This window comes from Rhinolophus sinicus, chromosome 12 (assembly GCF_057876585.1).
Source record: "Rhinolophus sinicus isolate RSI-liver-muscle chromosome 12, RSI-T2T, whole genome shotgun sequence".
Lineage (NCBI taxonomy): Eukaryota > Metazoa > Chordata > Mammalia > Chiroptera > Rhinolophidae > Rhinolophus > Rhinolophus sinicus.
Genome location: NC_142512.1, coordinates 49,673,645 through 49,688,423, shown reverse-complemented (window position 1 = coordinate 49,688,423; position 14,779 = coordinate 49,673,645).

Genomic DNA, 14,779 nt, shown 5'->3' with positions numbered 1-14,779 from the left:
GGTTTTATGAGTTGTAGTTTATCATTTTTTCTCATTTTTCTTCACATTTAAATATAATTTTACCAGGTTTGAATTAATCTGCATCTACGCTTTTAGAAGTTACTCTGGAAATTTTATCATGAATATTTAATTAAGCCCAATGGTTAAGATTTTTAAAAAATTTAAACTTGATTTATAATAATTATGATATTATTACCCTTTTAGAGGTCACTCCTGAAATTTTATTATGCATATTTTGTTATGTAAATACAAAGCTTAACAATATCTTAAACCCTCTGTTTAACCCCCTTCCTCCCAACAACAATATAAGGACTTTATAAGGGGCTGATAACCTCCAGATTACATGCTGTCAATTTCCTGTATTTCATTACTCTTCTTTAAAAATCAGTTATTATTTTAAGTAGTAGTAGTAATATTATTGCTTTAAACCAGATAATGTTTGTCTAGATTTAATACATGTTCACCATTTTTTCCTTACTATTTGTTTTTACATCTTGAATTTCCTCCTAGACATATTTTTCTTCTTCCTGAAGTATATTTTTCAATGCAGCCCATTAGTGGATTTTTTTTTAATCTGAAGATATTATTTTATCCCTGCTTTTTAAAAGATGGATTAACTTAGTACACTATTCTAGTTCGACAGTTATTTTCTCAAATACTCTACTCTGAAGATTCCATTAATTTCTCATTTCTATTGTTACTTTTGGGAAATCTGCTATCAATCCAATTCGTATTCCTTTATCAATGAGATGTTATTTTCCTGTACCTATTGTGCCACAAGTTTATAAATTAAAATGTGATTAATTTAGGGATGCTGACCTATAATTAAGGATATACTCTATTTTCCTTCTCTGTTTGGAAGTAAGTGACATACCATTGTACAACACACACACACTCACACACACACACACACAAAGCCACAAAACTTAAACCACGTGAAAAAAGAAAAACTATTACATGCCTTATTTAATTTTATATAACTAGATATTTAGAATATTTTAGTATATTATATGTGTATGATATATATCTTAAATATTTTTAATAAGTCATATTTATTTAAACAAGTAAATAGTGGAAATCATAAATAGCTCTTAAATATCTGGTGCTATGTCAATGTACTTATTTGGGGGTTTCTGTAGTTTAATATTATGCCCAGAAGAATTTTTAAAAAATCATCACCCTCATGTAATGCTGTATGAACAGGCCATTAAAACACTTTTGATCCACAGCCAAGTTTTGCACTACAAGGTTGGAACATTCTGAATAAGTATTTGTGAGTTGGGTTCTTAACTAACTCCAACCTCAGCATGTTGTATGGTTGTCCAGAACATTCCTCTGATGTTTATGCAGCATAGTAACCAGTTGTGGAATTGACAAGTAAAGAAGGGCATGGGGACTTTGGAGGGAGTTCAGAGAAATAGAATGGTGATTAAAGGCGAGGAAATCAGACCTTTGAGAAAAGATAAAAGGAACTGGGTTTCTGTAGCCTGAAGAACAAGTAACCAAAGAGGTATTTAATAATAGTTTTCAACTTGTTGAGGATCTCTTAATAAGTGATGGTGACCAAGGGGCCTCTGTCGCATGAAGCACAGCCAGATAACGTAGCTTTTGAGTTCAATGCAGGGACATACATTAACTAGAATTCATAGTCTACTGAGGATGATTGTTTAATATTTTGACTAAATTCAGAGCTGGCTCAGAGACCATTTTTCTGTTGCCTTAGATGAGCATCCACCCCCAATTCCCAAGTAGAATGAGCTAGGTTCCCATAGTACTTTGCATGTCACTACGGTAGCAATATCTCCAATTCTTCAAATACCCCAGGGAGTACCTTAGTGTAGGGCATCACGTAATTTACTTCCTGTCATCAGTGCCTGGCAACTAGAGGTGCTGAACAGACGTTTGCTAAATTGAGTTGGATGGAGTGCGAATTACTCTATGACTGTTGCCATCACTGTGTCCCACATATCAGGGGAGACGGATAGAAGTTATGGAGCTGGAGCAGTACAAAGCCTTCCTAAAAGAGGTGGCATCAAATTGGATCTTGAAGGATATAAGTGATTTTCTGAAAAATTAACCAGTAAAAGTTAATAGAGAAGGAATGAGTGTGAGCCGGGAGAGGAGACTGTGGGCTGAGCCTTCCTGGGGGTGGCCATGCGTACTGGGGAGCTATGCAATGTAAGACTAGACAGAATGGAGCGTGATTATGAAGAAATATGTCACACTAAGGAGGTAGAATATTATGACACAAGTGTTTCCCAAAGTATGTTATTTAAAATATTCAATCTAAGAGAGGCTAATGATTTTTACAGAAAAATAAAATGTTTCCATATGCAACTAAATTTGAGAAATGGGAGTGTTAAATAAAATAAACCAGGCTTTTCCTGGGAGATTTCTTCAAATTATTGATATGCTAAGGAGCAGTGTGAATTTCCTAAAGAAGCAAAGGCAGTCTTTCCCAAAGATATTTAATTTCATGACTTTTCTGTTAGGGAACGTATCACCAGCTCGTACAACACAGGTAAACACAAGGCAGACACGCTGTAGATGAGTAACATGATCGAAGGTATGTTTAAAGGAGATTAATCTAGTAGTGGTACACAGGGCCAGTTGAACGGGGGCAAAAAAGGTCCCAGGTACAGCAGTTGAACAGGCATATAATAATAATAATAATAGAAGTTTAAATTGGGGTCCTGCAATGGGACAAGCAAGATAGGCATAGATGGAAAAGGGACATAAAAGAATTTAATGGATTTGGTAAGTGACCGGGTTAAGGGGTAGGAAGCCAAGAGAATGAAAACGAACTCCAAAATTTCAAGCCTGGGTGGCTGGAAGAATGGTGGTGCCATTGACAGAAAGAGGGAACCCAGCCAGCAAATACATTTAGTTCTGTGTGTGAGGTGATAGGAGGGAATAACTACAACATTTCACAGACTCCTATGGCCAGGAAAGATCTTACAGGGCTTCAAGTTCATGTTCCTGTAGGCTAGGAAGCCTACAGTTTACCTCTCTTAGGCCATCATGGACCTTTCCACAATATCCTGTGAGGAAAGGGAATACAAAATTTTGCCCTTGGTAAAATTTCGCCGTCTTCCAAACTAACATTGTTTTCTCCACTTAGTCAAGGTCTTCTCTCTGATCCTGACAGTAACCTCTGTCTTATTCATGATGGAGGATCAGAGGTTGCTTTTCATTTACAACTTTTGATTGAAGACGAAGGTCGTTACAGAGTAATTTTGCAATCTTCTTCTTTCTGGAATGGTGGGATTTCTTAAACCTTTTCTAAGTTGGCATTTAGAGTTGTAGTGACTAAAAATGTAGTCATCTATAGGTCACATCTATTGGACAATATACCAAATACATTGATGCATGGAAATCTGTTGGAAAAGAACACCACTCGTGTGAGTGTTCTTGGTTTTGGAAATTCACACTATTTCTTTATAGTTTTACGAAAATATGATCCCATTGTTTTTGTCAGTAGTGATCTAGAGTCTAAAGAATTCTGGACCTAGGATAGTAACAGATATAGTCTTCAGAAGGTAGACTAATCACAGGTATTTCACATATTTTCACATGCAATCTTCTGGGCTCAGATACAATAAGAATGCATGAAAAATGATTATACAGTAAATTCATTTTTAAAAGTAGTCTGTGCTATTGAGTATTAGCCACATAAAATAATAACGATATTAACAATAAATAAACTAGCTGACTAAATGTTTTATGTATACCTATAAGAATTACTGTGTTAATGGGTAAAATTGAATAATATGTATCCCGGATTAATTGGGAAGGTTATGAAACTAAGTTGATGTCAGTCACTTTCTCTGCATCACCAAAGATAACACATAAAGAAAACCCAAAAGGTAGGACATAATTTCCTATCTAACTCCTCAGTCGTATTTAAGACTTTCAAATAAATCATCATTGTAAAATGCATACGTAATTGGGAACAATCTGAAAAAAATTCCCATACTCTTTTTATTTAAGGCAGGGGAGGCTGTCTTCATAGTTTCTATGATTTTAAAGATAGGCTGTTTATATGAATATTGTGTGAACAAAAACAACAAAAATAACCATTGTCCTTCCAAGCCCTGTTTTCTTCATTGCACCTCCACCCCTCCACGCACGTTGTCAGGCCTCCACGCTTCATCACAGCTACTTCAGCCCAACACTTTGGGGCACATCCTGGACTTTGAATCTTCCTTGACTCTTTCTCCCGTCCCTCCTCCATTGATGCAGCAATGACAATCCCCTAAATGTAGCCCAGTTCTATCCAGAACCAGAGCCAGAGCCAGCAAAAGAGAGCGTGGCTGGATGCACCTGGAGGAATGGCCTCTCTCCACGACGTCTGTGGGAAGGTAGAGCCTTAGGAGCCCAAGCATCCATCGTGCTGCAACTCTTCATCTTTTCCTCATAATGAGCAGCCCACCCATTGGCCTTGACTTTTAACCATGTATCTGGTTTTTACTGCATTCCACCTAGTCACCTGAGGTTCTGAACTCTTGCCTGATAGCACCAACCTCTTCTCCCTCAAGGTAAATCTGTGTCCTCTCTCCAATTTATACTCATATGGATTGTGTTGGTTTAAAGTTTTCATATTCCTGACTCAAAAAAAAACCACAACAGTCCGTTTTAGAATTTGCTGAGGTATGAAGCCCACCAGACCCACTCAGATAGACCATGTTCCTTAGTGCAAAAAACCCTATCATTGAGGACCCCCATCCCCCACTGTGAGCCCACTAATTGGGAAAGTCAGCCAAGTTCAGAATCAAGTTAATGCAGCAGTTGGGTCTCGTTGTGTATATCTTAACTCTTTCCCCACCCAAAGAAAAGAGAACGCTTAAAGTCTGAATTACATTATAATCCTCAAAAGTTGTACTTCTGTTCTAAGAAATGATGTGCATTGGTGGCAAAGAAGATATTGGGGGGGGGGAAATCCTCAAATTCTGGCTCTCCTCAGTGTTCAAATTTAAGACTTTGGACCCAAGATTTTGATTTTCCAATCTGACATTCCCTTACAGTCCAAAGACATTCTAAGGAATGGCAGGAAAGTGAGCAAAGCCAGAAGAAGTCCACTTCAAAAGGTCTGCAGAGCTAAATGACAGAGGAAAACTAAAGGCTGCAGAAAGCGTGTGATTAGAGTGTTTGGCATTTTGCCATTCTGGAGGCAGAGTGAGAAATGGACCCAGGCGGATATGCCGGGCAGTCTAGGTGGGCCACCTTCGCTCTGGGTCCAGATGACAGAGCAGACCCTTTGAAAGGCGACTAGAAGAAAACATTGCCCTGTTTTTATTGTGGAAAGGCTTTTAGCTCAACAGTTCTCTGCCGTGTGAAAGTTACCATGCTCATGAACACACACACACACACACACACACACACACACACACACACACACTCACACACTCACACACTCACAATATGAATCACTGCATGCTGTTGCACCTAAATCCTCTCTGATTAAGTCAATCCAGGGACACAGAAAATGCTACTAAATTAAACTCAGCTGAAGAGCAAAACCCATTAAGAACTCTGGTGCATTTTTTTCATTAGCCTGCTCCGTATCACCACCTTCTTTCCTCATTTTTCTCCCTATGCCTGTAGTTTAAGTGAGAGGCTTTCTTTCTTTATATATAAAAAAAGGAAAAACATGTTTGGGAAAAAGTCAGTTTGTTGGCAGGAACCACCACGACTTCTGCAATCCCAAGGCCAGGCTTTGCAGAGCCTCATCCCTGCGCCCAGACGGAAGGAAAAGAGCAGGTTTTGATGGAGTCCAGTCGAGGCTGAATAAATGCAGCCCCGCTCCCAGCGGGTTAGCGGAGAGGGTGGCAAGAAGGGAAGAGGACAGGCTGGCTACTGAGAGAGTGTCAGCAGAGGAGGAGGCACGTTTTGAGACTTGGGAAGGGGCGAAGAAAGACTCTTTGTTCCTCATTTCTTCTTGCTCTTTTATGTCTCCTTTCCCTTGCTCTGGGTTTGGGAGCATTATAACAATTTAATTACACAGAGGTGGTACTCCTGAATGTTATTGCTCAGAAAATAGGAGCTTTTTACAAAGTTTGTCCCAGGAAAAAGACAAAGGTCACGTCACACACAAAGCTGAACCTGATTTGGGGGGGGGTGGTTACTGTTATAACTAAAGATTAATTAATTCATTAGGTAAAAACATATTTGTATTTTCAAGTATCGAGGATGGTTTGAAGTTGACCTTTGATGGGTAAAGAGTAGATAGTGATGTGTTACTGGAAAATAGTAAATGTTTGTGTGTGTGTGTGTGTGTGTGTGTGTGTGTGTTTTCCCAAAATTAAATCCTATTTCTCCATCAGCTCACATTAGTATTTATGACATGGTTTATCTTCAGTGTGTTTTAGCATCGTTTATCCCTACTCAGCGTTGGCCACTAACAATCCCACAGTAAATCGTTCTGTCTCTTTCTACTCACTTTATCCCAAGTCGGTCTATAAGCTAATCCTTACATTCACTAAACAAAATGAAACAGAATTCAGAAAATTTTTGGCAAAAATAGACATTTGGGGGCAAAAAGGAATTATTTGGTTAACATGCGTGCCGTTTACACCTTAACATACTCTTGACTAAGTATTTGAGCATATTCTCTACAGTATCTTCCTGAAGGTTTTGTAATGAAATCTCATGAGTATTCATTGAACCTGATTCTACACCCTCTTACCCCAGGATTGAAGTGATAGGAAGGAAAGGACTTCGAAGTCACATAGAGGGATTGTAGTATAATATTTGTCTTCCAAGTTGAACCTCTCTGCTATCGTTTGTTTTAGGTCATAATTTTTACATGAGTGTTATTAGTATTATTTGTTATTAGTATTACTGTTATTATTATGTGTCTGAGGAACTGCTTGGTAGATCTGTAACTGAGACTTGCTTTTAGTAGACATGCATACATGCCCTGGTGGTCTTGTTTTGGTATTCATAAATATTACAGCCAGACTTTTAATGGACATTCTAAACGAAAATAGAACTCAACTGCTAAAATTTAATTTTCTGTGTAAAATAAAAGAAGCAGCAAGAGACTAAAACATTAGCTGGGGTGTGGGGTTCTTTTGGGGAGCTCCCACAGGCTATATATCACCATGTGTGGCTTTCATTTTCTGGGTGCAAATTGATTTAATGTACAGCGTTATTAGATTAATCATGTCCCTTTGGAAGAAATGATCTTGCCAAAGAGATTTAGTTTAGCTGGGCTCCTCTGCTCCATTCTGATCTTCATGGTAGTTTTTGATCATTCAGAGGAGAATGGGAACGAGCTAGGGCTATAGCCAGCCATAGCCCCTGTTTTTAGTAAGAGAACATACCTTTATGTACCTTTGCCCGCAAAAATACGAAGAAATTAAAAAGCAGTGCCTCATGAGCTCAAGTAAGCATTCATTGCTTCCTTTTGTTTCTTAGACTGGATTTCATTTTGTATATTCTATAATAATAGTTAAAAATCTTGCCCACTTTTGCACTCAATAACTGTAACAATCAATTCCTCTTAAAATTTAAGCCTAGGAAAACATCTTTATAACTAGATAAATGTTGATTTGAGTTGTTATAGTAGAAAGATAAATCTCTCTAACCTGTATTCTCTGTGTGCCTTGAGAGAGAGTAGCCCAAGGGCAAATCCATGTTTGCTTCTTGTACCCTTCCTGCAGTGTGGTACCTAAAAGTGTAACCTCTGGTGCAAGACCGCCTGGGTTCAAATCCCAGGTTCCCCATGATACTGAGTGACCTTAGGCAAGTTATTCAACCTCTCGGGGTTGTTCGTTTGTTTGTTTGTTTGTAAGCAGGAAGAAGTAATGATTGGCTACTTTGTTGGATGTTATTAAATAAGTTAATGTACATGCACAACACTTAAAAGAGCACTCAACACATTGTATGATTATTATTATAATAGAATTTTATTTCATTCATTTTTCATGATGTCTCCATTTTTTGAATACACTATTTAAACATGTTTTAATATCAAAGACTGACTTATCTTGCATGCAGATTGATTGTCTGAACTAGTTTAACAAATAACAAGTATTAATCTATTCTAAAATGACAATGTATATTTAATAGATAAAATTTGGAATTATAATACATTATAAAGAAGGAATTAAATAAAAATCACCTATAATTCTACTGAATAAAATAGCTTTTACTATGTAGTATATTTCAACTCCTTTCTAAAATATTGTATGATTTAAATTACATATTAATATATATTACATATGTTATATATTTTCACTTACAATATATCAAAACTTTCTAAAGTTATTAAATATTATTCAAAACATGATTTTTAAGGTAGACACAAACTTTTATTATATTAGTACACCAATAATATATCCAGCAAGTGCGTATTCAGTGCAGGTGAATTTTAAAAAATTGAAGTTGCAACTTCTGATGAGACAATGATGTGGCATTACCTACTTAGGAGCTGAGTCCATTGAACACTTTTAGTACTGGGTTCCCTTTCTTATAACAGCCTACGTGGTTATGAAAACACAAAAAAGTGTTCTCAATTTCCCCCCACCCTTCTGGTTATAAATTTTCCTCCACTCCTGGTACAATTCTATATTGGGAAAACCTTGCCCATGATAACAGATACTTAAGTGTCAGAATGCAGCACAGTGCTCAACAGCTTAAGGCTCTGAGCTTCCTCTCTGCCACTTCTGGTTTCCAGAAAGAAGGTATTTTTCATCACTATGGCTGAGCGTTCCTGTACTCTTCAAAACGTAAGCTGAGGATTTTGAGTTTCCCCTCAGGTGTCCAGGTTGCCCAGTGGGGTTTTTTAAGACTGCCAAATGAGCTCTTGGCAGGAGGAAAAAGAAAATACCTTTTCTGGACTCAATTTATGGCTTTTTTAAAATCTTCATTCTTACTAGGTAGCGACAGATTGATGAATACATTTTCTAGACTCCACAAGTGTCAAAACTCTTGTGTTTAGGGCTGTGCTAAGCCTGGAAAACGTTGCTAAAAAAGCATGCTTACTAAAGCAACAATTATATCACAGTCCCATGTGATTAGGGTTCTGACAGAGCTTAGTGCAACAGGCGAAGGTGTGTTTAGAAGCTTTTCTAGAAATGTCCAAGAAGGCTTCCCAGACATTGGCAATGCTTAGGTTGTGCTGTGAGGGGATGGGCAGTGTGGGAAGCAGAGCTGTAGACCGTAGTGGCTCACCGTAGTAAAAGCTTATTTGTCCTCCCTGCTGAGTCTAGCATGGATGTTCCTGATCCGGTGGCCCTCCTGGTTAGCTCTTCTCCAGGTAGTAAGCCAGAGAGCCAGGCTCCCTCCATTACGAGATATGCCATCCCCCAGGCACATGAGGGCTTCCATTGAATATTCTGTATCTAATTGGTAAGCGGACCGAGAATGGAAGATCATTAGAGAGGTTTAGTAGGGACAGTCTGGAAAGTGGTGTTTGTCACTTCTGTCTACACTGCATGACATTGGCCAGAACGCAGGTCTGAGGAGATATGGCTTAGCTGTGCGCCCTGGAGACAAAGGAAGTGATGTGATAAACACTCAGCAGAGTCTGCCACAGAGACAGGGTTTTGTACACTAACAAGTGGCAGTGTGGGTTGTTGTAAATGCAATGATACATTTTAAATTCCATTCTCAATTTGAGGAGCAAAAACTTAGGATCGAGTTAAAAATAAAGGGGCCTGAGTTGTTTTGATAGTGAATTGATGCACATTTAACGTTTCTGTGTTGGGTTTGGTTTTTCTTTCTTCACGTATTTATCTGTCTGGAATTCAAATATATTTGTTTTTTCTTTTGGTTTTCCTTCCTAGCAAAGAGTTTTAGTTCGTGTTCTCAGAATCAAATACCCTGGCGCATTTTCTACATGATCTCAAATTGGGGACTCTCTAAAATTCATACTGAAAGTTCTCTAGGCTTAGTCCAAGGTCGAATACAAGTTGGTCTTACAGAATACAAGTTGGTTTTACCTGAGCAAATAATTAATCAACCTATAGACGAAGTAAGTCTGGTAGAACATTTAGTCTCTATAAAGAAAACAAAAAAAAAAGACAGAGAATTAATAGTGCACGTGCAAATAATTTCTGGAAATATAAGGATGGATTCAAGGCTGTCCACCCATCAAAGGGCTTTTATTGTAGCTGCTACTTCTTTATTCCAGACTTAAGTCAATTAAATAAAGAATTCAGAATAACGTTAAGTTTTGGAGTTATTAGGAGTTCACATGTGACGACGCCTGTTTCTTACTTTACAGTGTAATTGTTCCTTGAGATATTACTGAAGGGATAAAGGAGTCTGTATCTATAATCTATTTTTTCACAACTTTTTCTTTTTCCTGCATGCTATATCATGTAATTTCACGATCTGAAGGACAAGTGAAAAGTATAGCTGTCTGTTCTCTGGCCTCTTGGTTTAAAATTAAGGTGTCTAACTTTGCTCTCATGAAGGGTGGTGTTATGTTTTTCGAGGTGAGGCAGGGGAAGAGGTAGTGGACGGTTAATATTTCAAAAAGGTAGCAATTACCTGATAACAGAAAGCAGCGTGGGCTGTGTCTTGTTACCGCTCGTTCTGGAGGTGCCAAACTTGCCGTGGACATCATCGTCATTATGGCTTCAGTTGGCTGAGGTCACCTTGGTTCATGTGTTTTATACATTGGTAGCCTTCTCCTTATTACTTGCCAAACAAACCTTTTTATTTTTGCACACGTTTATGTTGATTTTGTGGTTTCTGAAATTGGATTCTGGCTCCTGGAGGCCTGAGTTTCCACAGCAACTGGAGGCCTTATCTGCTACCGGTTCTTGGCAGGCAGACAACCAGGTCTTTCAGTGGACTCTGGATTTTGTGCTTTTAAAAAAAAAAGAAGAAAAAAAAAAAAGAGAAAAAAAAAACTTCTTCTCCCCTATTTTTCCTACACCCTGTCATTTAAGCATCACATAATTAATTGCGTACATCCTGTGCCACATGCAATTGCCACAGCTTTGAAGTCCCAATAGATCATTTTATGGAGCAGTGGGTGCCATTTTAAAAGAGAGAAGGTAACGCAGGCTTGGTGCCAGTGCGTGGCTGTGTAGGTTTAGGCATATCCTTCTCCAGGTATGATAAAGAAACCTGGGCACCTTCTGTTTGTTTTTCCGCATTTCCTTTCCAAACTGGCCTTTGCAATATATAGGAAAGACCTCAGGACTGGGTTTGTTATTTTTCTCTCCGGAGCTAATTCCTTTTCCAAAACCAGCATGAACTGCCTCATTTGGTGCTGAGGTGAGGTTTGCTTTTTTTCTTTCAAATTGAAAAGAAAAAAAAAAAAAAAGGTCTGATTTAGCATCATGTCCTTTGGAGGTTGCTACTGGTCCAGCAGGAGCGGAAAAAACAACAGACAAACAAACAAACAAAAAATCCCTCTTATTTAGACGTTATTAAAGTTTAACAACAATAAATGATCTCATCACCTTCTTACTTTTTTTTAAATAAATGTAACCATTTGCTTCAGTGAAAAGAACCAATTTAATGGAATAAATTCTCAGAATCTTTATGAAAAGGATAGACGCCCTTTGGAAAGCGGAAATGTGTAGGTTTTGAAGAAAAAAATAGACTCAGCTTTTTTCAAAGTTTAATAGCTTTCACTTTTGTTTGCGGAGAGAAATGTATGAGTATATATATTTCATTGGCCATTTTGCTCTCTTCTTAAGGGAAACACACCCAATGATCTACCTAGAAAAACGTGAGTCACATTTACTCTGGCAAGTAAATATTGCTTGGTTGTTTTTTGGTGTGGATAAAAGTTCAATATAGCTAGAATTTAAACTTCAGTACCTCTGTATCTTTGTTTTCGTCTTCTTTTTCCTGTTTGCATCTTTGAACTTTTTTGCCCTTTGTATTTCATGGTTTGCCCTGTATGCTCACAACCCCCCACTAGGGTGATTCCAGAAGTAGACTCTCCATTTCCTGAAATTTTTCAAACATTTCCTTCATCCAAACTTATTTGCCCAGTGTCCCATTGCCTCAGGGAATTTCTTCTCCCTGCCAGAGCAAATATGAGGAAAAAATTCTTACCTAGCAGTGTTTGGCCTGGGATCTAATGGTTTAGACTTCAGCTCAAACCTTTGTAGGAAAGGCCTTTCTTTATAATCAACTTACCTAAAGGATCACACCATACCCTCCATCCACCCCTCCAAACCCCATCTATTCTCGCCGTCTCTTTTATTATGTTTATATCATTTTATGTATTTGTTTATGTACTTAGGTAATGATTATTTTTGAGTTGGGGAGTTGATTTATTCTCCATTACTACTATGCAATGAAGTAATTTATTCAAGAAATGTTCACTGAGCCCAACTATATATCAGGCAGTACAAAAGGTCCTTGGGAATATGATGGTGAATAAATGACCATGACTGCTTGCCATCAAATTGTCCATTTTCTAGAGGCAGAAAAGTATGGAAGAGTAAATGTGCGTCAGAGAATTATAGAAGCTATGATAACATGGTTTAAGTGCTAGGGCGTAATGTTTACAGTTGTTGTGGGTAACTGGAGTCTGACGGTCAACGCAAGTTTCAAGGAGAATGTGATATCTAAGCAGAAACACGAAGCACAGATAATAGTTACCCAGGTAGGATTTGGAGAAGGTGTTTGAGGTCGAGGGAGTAGCATTTCTAAGGCCTGCAAACCCCAGCGTGAGGGAGGATAGGATACCCTGGGAACATTTCAGTTACTTCTGCGTGGCTACAACAGAGAGTATAAAAAAGAGAGGAAGTAACTGAGGCAGTGAGCTAGGTGACGAAGGTCCTTTAATGCCATGGATGGGGACCATCGTTCTGCTAAGCAAGGGAAACACATGATTGGATTTTTATTTTGGAGATTAATCAACAAAGGATGGCTTGAAAGAAGGAATTTCTAGAGGCATGGAAAACAGTGAGGGGTATAGGGATGTACCATCCAAAAGAGCTAAGCTGAACATAAGAATCAAAGTGACTGTGGGGACAGAAAGAAGTGCATAAGTGTAAGAATAGTTTGGGAGATATAATAGCCCTCGTTAGATATGGGAGAACAGGGCATTATGGCTTAGAGTCTGGGTAGATGGTGTTTACTCTGTTTACATTAAGACATTCTTTCAAGAATCGCTTTAGATAATACATAGTATTTTTTTTTTAAATCAAACAACATTAAAATGGAAGGGAAAAAAGATATAGGACTATTTAAACAGTGCGATTGACACTGTGTTAATGATAGACTATCCTCATGGTCAAGATCTGGAAAGCAAATGTGCCATTTTGATTTGGATCAAAATAGGTGCCACAAAATATCTGCATCTTTCTTGGATATAATCCTAAGAGAAAAATGCCTGGGTCACAGACTCGGTATATATTTGATTTTTTTTAGAAACGGGTAAGAATTTTTCTAAATTCATTGTACTATTGAAAATTCCCAGCAACACTGCATGTGAGTCCCAGTTTCTCCATAGCCACGCCATGGTTGGTTTTGTCAGCCTTGTACATTTAATGATTCTGATAGATGCATAGTAATGCCTTAATGTTGTTTTCATTTTCTTGATGTTGACCACTTATATATGCACCTTGGTCATTCCAATAACTTCTAGTTATAACCATTGGCTTTGGAATGAAACAGCTGGAGATAAGCTCTCTGCCTTTGCTTTTCTCATCTATAGAACAGGAATAAGAATAGTATCTATCGCCAAGATTTTGTGTTAGAATGAAATCAATCTAGTACGCGGTAGGGTGCCTGACACATGACAATGATCCAACAAACACTAGCTCTTACTATTATTATTCAACCAGGAATCAGGGATAAAACATATTTAGGAAGTAAGAAAACCACGAAGCAGGAACGCCATGTAGGCAATTTCTGGAAAAGGTGTTGACTTGCATTTATTCTTTGCTTCCAGAAATAGGAAATAAGAGTGTGATCTCTCATTAAGTCAGACACACTACCTAAGATTGCGTCCCAGGACCACTACTTTCTGAGGAAATTACGTAGTCAGATTACTTAGCTTTAGTTTCATTCTATATAAAATGTGGGAAATGATAGATTCTAGCCCACAAGGTTGCAAGAATTAAATGAAGCAATCTATAAGCTTTTAGAAAAGAGCTTATTTTTTGGTAATTGTAGTAAATATGTATTTCTTGCTTCCTGTTTTGTGCCAAGCGCTGTGCTAAGAATCAGGGCTGCACTGTTGAACGAGATGGCGTCAGCTTGATACAATTGAGCAGTTCTTCATTCTTCTCTGCCTTTTGCTCCCCACATCCAAACCCAGGAACTTCCTCCATCGCTGCCTCTTCCTTGATCCCAACCACCAGTTTCTCTCCTTGGATGGTTATAATCGCCTAAACATTTGTCTGGTTTCTTCTATTGTTGGACTCCCAACTTAAATATATGGACACATAAGTCCATCCCCCAACATACGTCTTTCCAATGACTTTCTGTTGTGCTTGACCTAAAAGGACCTCCAGGATCTAGTCCCTGACTCTCTTTTCAGTTCCATCTCATTCAGCTTTCCCGTTTTAACTGTGATCTACTCAAACTGGCCTTTTGTTTGTTTGTTTGTTTCTTAAATACACTAAACTCATTCCAGACTTAGTGCCCACATTCTTTCTTTTTCCTCTGACTGGAACTCCCTTTTCTGAAATTCCCGCTTGGCAGACTCTTCTGCATTAATCACATCTCAGAAGAAATGTCACCTCCTGGGGAGACCTTTCCCAAATACCTCATGTGAAGTATTTCTCAATCCCTCGCCTCTCCCTCACCCATCATTCTCAGTAGCTCTAAATTCCATTGCCCTACTTATTTT